Below are 12,695 nucleotides of genomic sequence, written 5' to 3' on the forward strand. Positions count from 1 at the left end.
TTGCCATCATATTAGCTCAAGAACAGTATAGAGATGATCATAGAATGGGCTTCATGGGAGAGCATGGATCCCATATCTGATTTTGAAAATGAGTTCTTAAGCTTTAGATTTCCAGTTTATCAAATCCCACTGAGCAGTCCTTCCCTTTAAATCTAACCTCTCTTCTTCCTCTGTCTTTCTTAGCTTTCTCCATCTCTGAGTGAAGTAAGCTCTTACTCTTCTCTCCCTGTGAAATAAGCAGCTGGACTTTGAGCTGCAACACACTGTGAGACAAACTGCACACAAACAGTTTGTGTGTTTGCTGATGTTTGTTGAGCTGATTCAAACGCTGCATTTGAAATGACCTGACAAAATGTTTTTACCTTTATGCTGCTCCTCTTCTGTAGAGCTAGCTAGATGCTGAGAGACCACAACCACAGCTTATGAACAACAAAAACAACGGTCCTCCTTAACTGACTATAGAGCTGTGAATTATCCATAAATTAAATAGTTTCATCTCTTTGTATGCCATAAAATGGACTGGTATACCGATAGATTGCCTCTCATGTGTTACAGTTTAAGCTCAAATCAGTACAGATGCGTGAAAATTCTACTAAAATACATCAACAAAGTATTTGTGCTTTGTTAGTTCCCACCTTTACAAATGCACTTCTGGAAGAATAAACACACACCTAAACCTTGTGGAGAGTCTTTTATCCAAGCAACAGGGGGCCGACATCATAACAAACACTATGGATTAAAAATGAGACGTCACTCAAGTTCATATGCATGTGCAGGCAGACAAGCTAATATTTTTGGAAATATACTGAGAGAAGATTAAGTGCTGCTCAGATGAACTGATAACCAACAGCAGTTCAACAACAACTCCATTTTAATCAGCCAAAGAAAAAGATTAGCCACATTTGGAAATGACTCATTTCATGCTGTTAGTGCTTCTGTTTCCTGCACTGGCTGCTTTGTTGCCAAAAAGAAAAGCACCTACACACAAATACAGGAAAAACTAGTAATTTGTTTTTGTCATGCAGCTGAAAGTGCTCAAAAAAAGTGTTTCATTTGCAGTCAAAAAAAAAGATGCTAAATGAAACATCAGTGTTGTGGTTAGTGTCCCCCAAGCTGAAACACATGACCTCATTAACTGACACAGGCTAACCCTATGATTGCTACTCTGGCTAATGTAGCTGTCTGGTGGCACAGATGTGGCTCGCTTTGACCACAGTTTGAATGATTTAAATAGAGGAGGCAACAAAGGCAGCTGGGGAGTGGAAGGAAATCAAAATCACAAAAAGTGAAAAGCAGAATTTTAATTTCTCATATTTATGTTAGTGAAGTTTGCCTCCATTCACCAATCAGAGACAGCGCAGCGTTGCGGATACACATCAGCTGAATCTGTTTAGGACTAATTACACACCTCGATCCTTCCACAAAACATAAATGGAGCCCTCATGCCAGCTATAACCTTACGCCAGAATATCACAATATTAGATAAGTAGTATATGTCTATCATGTATTACTGTAAATGCAGTGCACCCAGTGACAATACACACATAAAAACTATTATTCCCACCATGATATTTCATACCAGTTTATGGTGCATCTTTGTGTATAAAGAGACAAAACAATACTACATCTTACATTGGACACAGTAGCGTTTTTTTTTTTTTTTTTTTTTTTTTTTTTTGTTTTTTGTAAGATGAGATATGACCTCACTGAATAATGCATACATTGGCAGTTTATGGGCATTTTCTAAAGGGTGTACGGGCTGTTTCTTACCAGATGAATGACTAATATTTCCAGTTTACACTGACTTCTTTCCCCTAAAGCACTAACCACACTCTGTGGGCATTTGCAAAGAGGGGAGACTAAAGAAAACCACAATTTCTCTTCTTCAGAATTAAAAAACAGAAAAAAATACACAAGGAAAAAACATATATATTAGCATATTATGTTCAGTGAAAGTAGAATAGTTGTAAGGAAACTCTCTCCCAATGGTCCCCCAATAATAAGAATAATAGCATGCATGTGGGAGGTATGAGAAGAGATCTTTGTGGTTTTCTGTGAAAGATAAAAAACCTTGGCAGGAAATAGTCAAACAGAAAAAGGCATGTGGTAGCATCATTTTATGAAAAACGATTTAAGACAAACCATTCAGTTCAGCGGCTTTTTCTTTTTCTCTTTTGAAGAAGCAAAGATCTGCTATTCCACACTGAAGGTTGTTTGCTGAAGAAAAGCGTGGACTTTACCTCTGCATTACCTCCACCGTGAAGATGGCATATCACGCTCGTGTGATGTTCCTAGTTGACACATGTGCCTGCCTTCCTCTGACTATTCTTCTCCTCGTGCTTTCATGTCGTGCTGTAAGTAAAAAATATTACTGTCTGTTTGTCGTCTGTCACTTTGCTTGACAGCCTATAGAAATCCAGTTAGTTTGTCGATCACATCATGATTTGGTACCATCTGGTGTGGATTTGACTTAATTGAACTCTAATTCATTACACCTAATCAGGAACATGGAATCAGAAGGGAGGCAGATACTGCTACAAATCTAAACTTGTTACAAATAGATGAATTTGTGTTTGGTCAGTTATTTCTTTGGAGCAACAACGCTTCTGTGCAATGAAGCCAATACTGTTAGAAAAAGAGTGTCATATTAGTAATGGAAATACATTTCTTAAGTTTATGAGTTGCACCCATGAAAAACTTGCCAGATCTTCTCTGGCAATGCCAAAAAGCTTATTCTGCTAATGACTCTTGTTCGATGTCACTTTTTTTGGATTGGATGATTGAAGCAGAGCTTGTGTTTGTAGCGAGGACCGAAAAGCAGAATTTCAAAGCAGGGCTGAACTTAACAAAAAAGCCGGCCGATTATTCTTCAGCTGCATGGGAATACAAACAAAAGGCAAACTGAAACTAACAGTAAGAAACTAACCTGAGTGAAACTAAACACTAACAGCTGGGTCAAAGATCCAGGACCATGACAAGCAACACATACTGGCAATTTAACAATTCTATTTTATTTATAGAGCGCCGAAATCACAATAGCGGTCACCTCAAAGCACTTTATATTTGCAAGGTGAAAGTGAGTGAAGAACAAATACCCAGTGCATCATGGGAATCCCCGGCAGCCTACGTCTATTGCAGCATAACTAAGGGAGGATTCAGGGTCACCTGGTCCAGCCCTAACTATATGCTTTAGCAAAAAGGAAAGTTTGAAGCCTAATCTTGAAAGTAGAGATAGTGTCTGTCTCCTGAATCCAAACTGGAAGCTGGTTCCACAGAAGAGGAGCCTGAAAACTGAAGGCTCTGCCTCCCATTCTACTTTTAAATACTCTAGGAACAACAAGTAAGCCTGCAGTGTGAGAGCGAAGTGCTCTAATAGGGTGATATGGTACTACAAGGTCATTAAGATAAGATGGGGCCTGATTATTTAAGACCTTGTATGTGAGGAGCAGGATTTTGAATTCTGGATTTAACAGGAAGCCAATGAAGGGAAGCCAAAACAGGAGAAATCTGCTCTCTCTTTCTAGTCCCTGTCAGTACCCTTGCTGCAGCATTTTGGATTAGCTGAAGGCTTTTCAGCGAGTTTTTAGGACATCCTGATAATAACAAACTACAGAAGTCCAGTATAGAAGTAACAAATGCATGAATTAGTTTTTCAGCGTCATTCTGAGACAGGATATTTCTAATTTTAGAGATATTGCGCAAAAGAAATAAAGCAGTCCTGCATATTTGTTTAACATCTGCTCTCAGCCTGCAGGCTTTCTTGTGGACCGCCATTTAAAAGTCAAATGGGAGGCAGAGCCTTTAAAAAAAAAAAAGTCTGGTTCCTTGGAAACCAAATATATCATGTGTGGCTGAAACATTTTGCACAGTACTGTACCTCTCTGTTTTTAGTGTGTTTAGCAACTTATAAAAATGTAATTTCTTGTTGCAGTCTGCAGGTAACTGAAATAAAATCACTTTTAGCTTCTCCTTATTCACAAGTGGTCACCAAAGCAGGATAGCGCTGCATCTTTGATTTGCCCGATCACACCAGATTAACTGTCCTGATGCAATCCCAGAGCAGTTTGTGTGTCCTACACATTACTGGTCATACTCATGTATTTCCCTGAAAGTGAACACAGGAACTGCAGAGAGACTGAACTGAACCGAGCACATCATCTACATAAAAGCTGTTTTCTTGTAGAAATCTTGAGACGACGTGTCATGCTTATTACTGTTTAATGTGACTTTCATACTTCCTGCAGATAAAACGCGGGCAGGTTCCTGTCATCTACTACACAAACCTCCTCATCACCACTCTCCTCCAGCTGTTCACAATGATTGCTTTGGTGGCAAACCCAGACCAGCTTAAGTACAACTCCCTCTCCGTGTGTTGTTATGCCTTCAGTATGATGGCTAATCTTGGCTTCAAAATATGCATTTCTCTAGAAGGGTACGTGTCTTCGTTTGTACTTCCATTCTATTATTCAATGAAACATCCTTATGGCCAGAAATATGAACTTCTGTACTCTAATAATGATACTATCTCTTTGTCTGGTGTTGCAGATCTTCTATCATCGTCTTCAGACAGTTGGACAGCATCAGAAAAACTATGATTTCTGTGCTGGCTTGCGCTGTGATCTGGGTCATTTGCATTATTACCATCTCCCTTACTGCACAGAAAGAATTTACTGTTTCTATTCTTGCCATACTCCATGCTCCACTGTACATCCTCTGCTTAGCAGGGACCCTCAAGCGTCTGCCTGCTGCCACCTCAGTGCCTGTTCAGGAAAAACGAAGAATTGTGGGAGCAGTAGTTCTACTGTTCCTTAACTACTTCGTGATGATCTTTCCAATGATCATTTTTAGTTTTCGCAACCCATCTGACACGCCAGATCCATATTCCACAGATGTTATTGTGACCTTATTTCTGCTCAGTCCTTTTGTGGACGTGATTCTTTTCGTTTTCATGTGTGACTGGTTCACTGACAAGCTGGTGGCATCTTTGTGCTGCTGCATTAAGGATGACGAGCCCATTCTCACTCCCGAGGCGTAACATCCCGACGTTTTGTCACGTCCCGCGGCGTTCCTTAGGAACGCGAAAGGTGACCTTCCACGTTGTTATGGTACGCGGCGGGTTCCAGCCCTGTATTGCAGCCCTAAACATAACCATGACCTTATTCCTAACCTTAGCCAGCACTTTAATGACGTGAAATAGTGTTTTCCCAAGCGATTTTAAGGGGAAAAGCGAGGATGTGTAGATTGAATCCAAACGGTTCTCATGTGTCCGCAGTTTTCCGATGTCGTCACGTAGGAACGCGTTGGGTGCCTGAAAACGTAATATGTTGACGATTTGTCACCTAGCGTAAAATGTTACGCTTTGGGAGTGAGAACGTGTTGGGATGACAGCACCCCATCAACAGTGTGACTGACGGTAGGACAGACAGGTGGCTTGATTTAGGCAGAGAGAAGGAGAAGCAAAATTTGATGAAAATGCAGGAAAAGAAAAAAAAATTGTATGCAAACAAAACTATTTTAAATGTTGTGCAAGTGAACGCCTCGCCGTGGATTCAGCTCTGTCCTCTCAGCTGATGTGTCAAATTGAAAGTAATGGGAAGCATTGTTTTGTTATGTAATGATGCTGTCATTAAAAATGTAGAATTGTTCCTGAAATCACCAATAAAACCCTGACCAGTATTTTAATGACTCATTTCTGTGTAATATATGAAGGCACCACAGAGTGGTGTCTCAGAGCGTTGCTGTGCAGAATAACTGGGCTGAACCAGCACAACTGCTGCTTGTCTGAGCTCCATGAAATCTAACAAAATCATTAACTCTAGTGTTTGAGAATTCAGTAACGCTTTATAGCACGACCTGCATTGTGATTTTCATCAGTCAGTTTAAATATCAGCTGTAATCCATTTCATCCTCTTGTGCCTGACAGAGCTGGGATGTGCCATTTTTGCCATCTTTCCCTTCTGGCTTCAAAAAGGCTGAATTTGATTTGTGTAGTGTATCTTTTCTCACATTTACTAAAAAGTACCCAAAGAACTCATTTACATATTTCACTGCCACTCACTCATATTAGCGTATGAAGGCACATACCTCTGACCCATGGCCATGCCCTCAACCTGCAAGTAATGCTTACTGTTGAATTCCAAATCATTGTTAGTAAGACCAAAAAATCCAAAAGTTGGAGAATGTCTGCATCCGGACATCTGGATAAACGCTGGAAGATGTTTGTCACAGCTGTCAATCCCATCTGTGTGTTAATATTTGTATATAGACTGTTGATATCTATTGCAAATAAAAAGGCGTGGTTAGGCACAGTCACAGGGCAGAGAATTTCCAGCAAGTGATATGTATCCTTTAAATAACTGGAATGTCTGTTGGAGAGATGCCCGAGGAATAAATCAATATATTGTGAGATGTAGTAGGTAGAACTGCTACAATCAGAGACTACTGGTCTCAGACCAGACTGACCATCAAAACCGCCAAGACCATCCAGTGAATAGGGTTAGGTATAGAAACAGTTTGACTTTGGAGCTTTAGTGCATGGCCCTAGGGGCCGGGTGGACATCCTAGGCCTTCCTTGATTCTACTGTTTAGCTGCTTAGCTGTTCCTGCCGCCACTTTTATCAGATCTTGTCACCACTGACCCTCAGTAGGTGTAAAAAAAATCAATCCAAGGTCTCTATTTCTACCTCTCCCTCCACTTTCCTACAACCACCTATTTAAAAAAAAAAGAAAAGAAAAACAAGGTTTCTTGCAGGGTATCACAGTCAGCTAAACTTCTACTCTACCCTACATATCAGTCAGTCCACGGTGGGCTTTACCTACATATTTATTATATTTATTCCCCTCACACTGTTACCAAGAAAAACCATCAAACAACCATACACATAACATTTATTGTTCATTTATTCGGACAGAAGGATGCCAGACTCTTGTTTTAATTCAGGACATTAAGACCTGTTGCTGTATGGGTCCCCATTCTGTCCATCCGTATTCTCTCCATTCTCCCTCGCCGACCACCAGACCATCCCAGGTTAGTCTGTAGATCCATGATGACCAGAGCCCCTTCCGTGTGCTCACGAAAATGAGTAGCTCGTAGGGTGCACGGTCCACGTGACTGGATGGCATAAAGATGTTGCTGAAGACGATCACACAAGCGAGCCCCGGTCTCCCCCATGTACGTAAGGCCACACACACCACAATGAATGGCATAAACCAGATTCTTTGAGTCAAGTGAGAGTTTCCCTGCAGTCGGCCACATTGCTCTACTATATGGATTAGACGCCATGCATCCATGAACCAAATGACACGCTAGCTTTTCGGGGCCGATTTAACCCTCCCCTCCAGTTTAGCTCTCACGAGAATGTCCCCAAAACCTGGATTTTTTTTTCTGAGAGCTCTGATTACTCTTCGACCCGGTTGCATTGTCGCAAATTGGTTTTGTATGCCACTTAAGAAGGGTGTGTAGGCATGTTGGAAAGTGCTAACGAAAGGGAGGAGCAACTCCTCTTCTACTGTCGTCTAAAGTGGTCTGCACTCGGTTCCAGGGGAGACCGGGACTTAGCCACAGCAAGTAGCTCATGTGACCCATTTTCCACCTGTCCCCACATTACTTGATTATTCTGAGATAAGAAGAAAGCGTCTCCTTGCACACCATCCTGAAAAGGTCACGTTTCCTCAGTGTCACGGAGATGCATGCTGTAGAATTATAGGAATTATTTTAGGGTTACTGTTCATAACCATCATCTTTATCATTGCATTAATTATCATTTCATCCAAGCATTTATTGAAGTGCTGGCATTAGGTTATAATTTGTATTACAGGGGTTATCATAATCAAATATTAACAGGTTTATTACAGGTTCAGTTATAATCAGTTGAATCTATAAGTTAAAGGTTTCTGAATGTTTTATATTCTTACACATAGTCTTCAGTGGGGGAGAAGCTGATTGCAGGCTGACAGGAAACGGTGTGCTTTTGCAGAAGCGAAACCGAAAGCAGAGCGAGTGCAAGCCATAATAAAGAGTTTATTATGCATTTATCTTTGATTTAAGCTTTTAGTAGAGGCTTTTGATCAAAACATTAATTCAGTAGAGTACACATATATAGTCTTGGTTCGGACATACACGTAACCACACGCACACTTAGTTAGAGGAATCACTGATAGGGAAAGTTCAAGTTGCTTAAGCTGAGGTCAACTAAGGTTCAGAAAGCAGATGCAAACTCTGCACGTACAGACAGACAAATAGTGAGAGGTCATGACACGTCGCGGTACACAGCATGCACGCGCCCGCACGTGGACGCACAGCACAGACACACATACACACACACTGTTAGGGGTGTAGGTGAAAGTTGACTGATGAAGCAGTAGATGCACGATGCGAGAGCTGAGCTGGCTTACGGAAACCACCGGGAGAAGATGGAAGCCAGTGTACTTTTAATTGTGCCTTAAGTTGTCAAATAGAACATTTGTGGTTTTGAAGCTGATGTATGTGATGACGCAATGAGGGGGCGTCACTAAATATACTCTGATGCATATAAAACTGTATTTTGATGTTAGGAGGATGAGATTGTGGGGCTGTCTGCTTACAGAGTCCGCTCATTCTCCCACGCGTGTCATTTCATTAAAATCATCGTCTTTACCCTTTGGACCAGTGTGGTTACTTGCATTCCTCCTGTGTTTCCTTCCCTATATTTTTGAACCTTAACAATGCCCCATCTCACTTTTTCTTTGGACTGGAAAAGAAGAATGGGAAAAGGAACATTGTTCACTCTCTAATGTCTGACAGTGGCTCCATCATCTCAGATCCTTCTGAGATCAGGAAGTTTGCTGTCAGCTTTTATAAGGACCTTTTTCTCTCGTTTGGCTCTCGGCGAAGGCGGTCACACTTTTTCTCCTGTCCTCTCCCTTATCTTCCCTGCTTAGCCTCTTATGTCCTTGTCTTGTCTCGTGTTTTTACTTTTTCCCTGGAACACTCTCTCACAGTCTGTTTAGAAATTATGAGTTGTTCGCATAAAAGAAAAACCACCATCATAATGCGGCTATCCCTTCGGCGCCAGCTGTGGGCTCAAGGCTGGAGCCGAACAAAAACTCCCTGATAACGACTGTTTTTAGACTGTTCCTCCCCCTCCCTTTCCAAATGCCTTCGATGCTTGTTCCCTCCTGGAGAACATGGCAGGTCTGAGCCCGCGCTGGAATAATAGCGCTGGGCAGGGCGGCTGCTGTGTTTGCTTCGGATTACTACTCACCCCCCACCCACCCCGTGGCTTGTCACGTGTTTCATAATGTTGTGCTGTGGACATTTATGTGCTTTTTGTGCAGAGGAGTTTTTTTGTTTCCTGTTCTCATGCTGTCCCAGCATGAGTAGAAGTCTCTTTTTTCCTCTTGTACTTTCCCATTGTAGTGTACATTTCAGTGTTTTTCTGTAACGCTACCGATCTCCGACTTGTATCCCCATGTGATGTCTGTGTTGTGTGTAAGGTCGGGGGGGGTCCCATTTCACTGCAGGGCAACCTGCATGTGGCGAATAAAGCATTGATTGATTGATTGATTGATTGATTGATTGATTGATTGATTGATTGATTGATTGATTGATTGATTGATTGATTGATTGATTGATTGATTGATTTATTTATTTTTAAGAGTGATTTCTCAGAAAATCCCAGTTTGTGCAATAGCTTCTTCAAGAGACTCCCTCAGGTGGCGGCTGAAGCCAGTTGAAAACTGGAGGTTCAGCCAACTTTGCATGAACTTCATACTGCTCTGGTGAGTTTTCAGGATGGTAGAACTCCTGGCATGGATGGTCTTCCTGTTGAGATCTTCCTGGAGTTGGCTCCCTCAAATTTCCAGATCATAAGTACCTGGAATATGTTAAATTTGACAAGTTTGACTTCTTCATCATCGTCTCAGACACTGGTTGCAGAGAAAACGATGTGAAACTTGCTCAGGAGATTCAGAAGATGAAGAAAAAGTGCTACTTTGTTCGCTCAAAGATTGACAACTTTAAATCAAGACTTCAGTGCAGAGAGGAGTCTTACACAACTAAGGGAAAACTGTGTTCAAGGCAAGTTTCTCTTTTGTTAAGAAAACACTTTATTATCCCAAAGTTGGGAATTATTTACTTTGATTGTGAAAACTGTGCTTGCTTCATGTTTCTTTATCACACAGGTCTTCGAGAACAAGGCATTGAGTGTCCACAGGTCTTCCTGGTGTCCAGCTTTGAGCCAAACCTGTACGACTTCTCTGTCTTACAGCAGACCTTAAAGAGAGAACTTCCCAAACTGAAGAGAGATGCTCTGCTGTTTGCCATGGCCAACATCAACTGAAACATCGTCAGCAAGAAGAAAGAAGTGTTTCAGTCCAAAGTAAAATACTACTCTACTCTGTCTGGAGTTGTAGCAGCTGTTCCACTTCCTGGCCTTTCTGTTGCTGTTGATCTCAGCATGATGGTTAAAGTTGTCACAGATTATGTAACTGATTTCAGTCTTGATAAGCCATCACTGGAAAAACTTGCTGAGAAAACAGATGTGCTGTATGCTGATCTTTGTGCTGTCATCAGGTCACTACTGGCTGGAGGAGAAATAACTGCAGAGCTCCTCCTAAAGGTGTTGTCCCAACTAGCAAGCACAGCTGCATTTATGACAGCAGAAGAAAGCGTTAGATTGTTTCCAGTAATTGGACTTGTTGCATCAGCTGGTCTGTCTTTTACTGTAACCTACAAAGCTCTGAATTATTTCCTCGACACACTTTCTGATTATGCTCAGAGGGTTTTTAAAAAGGCTCTGGGTCTGAACTCCAACTACTCCTGAGAAACAAACTAAAAAGCAAAGTAAGTGAATGAAGAGGACATGTTCCAACCTGTGGATCCTTCCTTTACTTTCTCTTCCCCCCTCTCTTTCTTTCTCCTTTAAATAACGATGCTGTGATTGAAACTCATTGTGTGAGAAGTTTTCTTTGGGTTTCTGTTAGTGTCCAAATCCAGTAAACTGATAAAAGTAATAAATCTGTGAGAATAATTAAACAACCAATGGCGGTCAAGTGATTTTTTTTAAACCATCCCTTGAGGAAAAGAAGCAGTCAAACCATGAAAACACCTCATTACACGTATTCCATACATATTTGGCAATCATATACAAGCGGAGGGTTAACATTTTTCAAGACAAATAAAACATAAAATACTAGTACAGAGTCAGGCATCTTGAATCCCCTTTAATTAATGGCTAATTATTCGGTGGTATATATTAATATTCCAGAAACTCCTTAGTGTAGGGCAGGACCAGAAAAGGTCGCCAAGTGTTCCTTCTGTTGCTTTGCGTTTATCACAGAATGAGGAAATAGACGGAAAAATACTGCCAAGCTCTGTTTTAGACAAATGCAAACAATGAAGGACTTTGAACTGTCTAAGTTGTACTCTGGCATTAACAGAGCATAAAGTGTCCGTTACCTCTACTTTCATGTCCTTAACAGCAATTTTTAAAAAGAGGCTTTTCATTTGATTCAGTTTTATGTGATGGATTATGCATAAAAAATAGAATTGGGCTGAAAGGTCGATTGCTTTATTACCTATTCAGGTTGTGTATCATGTTTCAAAAAAGTAACTAAGTAGCTAATTCCTTTTGAAAATAAGTAATCAGTAAGGTAATGGGATTACCTTTTTAAGAAGTAATCGGTAATTAGTTGCTAATGACTTTTTTCAACGCTGTTTATGTGTTGCCAGGAATCGGGGAGCGCAGAGTGTTTTTGGAGTCATGGTGTGGGAACAGGAGTTATTTGGAGATGCTTCTTTTTTAACCTTTTATGGACATTTGCACTGTGTGGGATTCCGGGAGGAATCGCCACGCCCGGCACAGTGCCTGGGACTTATAAATAGTTATTCTTCATTGCACTTTGTAAATAACTTCAACGTAAGAGTCCTGCAGTTGGGTCTGCTTCTTACCTGCAACTCCACGGCAGACCTTGACAGAGACAGCCTTTAAAGGGGCTTTAAAATGTGTGAAGTAATAAATGATAATGCAATTTGGTCTCAGATTTAAATATGTAATGCACACACAAACTAATTTTTCTAAATAAATAATCCAAACTAATCTCTTTAACTGGTATCCTTGTACAGCTCATCAGTGTATCAGAGACCTCAACTTCTCCCAGCTTCACAGACTCAAACTTTCCTCTTCATCACATGAACATAGGAACAAATGTGATCTTAATATTCAGACAGAAACTGTGTACAATGTAGAAGAGCTACATTGCTCATTGCTGTCATTGTTTTCCTGTTATTGACAGTGCTTTGAACTAATCATGGAAATGATGAAACATCCAGCATTATTGTCAAGGTCCTGGGTCTTTGACACAGGTTTTTGAGTTTGTTTGGACTTTTTAATACTTTGGAATTATGAGATGGTTATGTTTAGTTTTCAGCCTCTAAGTTTTAGTTACTAATGTTCTAGTTCTAGTTTTGTTTCTAGCTTTCGTGTCTGTTCCCTTTTTTGTGTCCAGTCTGTGTGTTTTCATGTCTGTTATCCCCTGTCCTTATCTGAGTCTCAGCGTGCATGTCACTTCCTGTTTTATTTTGACAATCCCTCATCTCGTGTGTTATTTTTAGGTTGCTGCTCCTGTTTTGTTAGTTGGATTTGTTCCAGCTGTGTTTCCACCTGTTGCCCATCCTCTCGTTGTCCTGTCTATTTAGGTACTCAGTGTTCTCCTGC

General features: G+C 40.9%; 1 pseudogene; it reads left to right on the forward strand.

The window, feature by feature from the left end:
- The first annotated feature begins 9,165 nt into the window (after positions 1-9,165).
- LOC116317249 lies at positions 9,166-10,925 on the forward strand (annotated as a pseudogene).
- Positions 10,926-12,695: the final 1,770 nt, after the last annotated feature.

This window comes from Oreochromis aureus, linkage group 13 (assembly GCF_013358895.1).
Source record: "Oreochromis aureus strain Israel breed Guangdong linkage group 13, ZZ_aureus, whole genome shotgun sequence".
Taxonomy (NCBI): domain Eukaryota; kingdom Metazoa; phylum Chordata; class Actinopteri; order Cichliformes; family Cichlidae; genus Oreochromis; species Oreochromis aureus.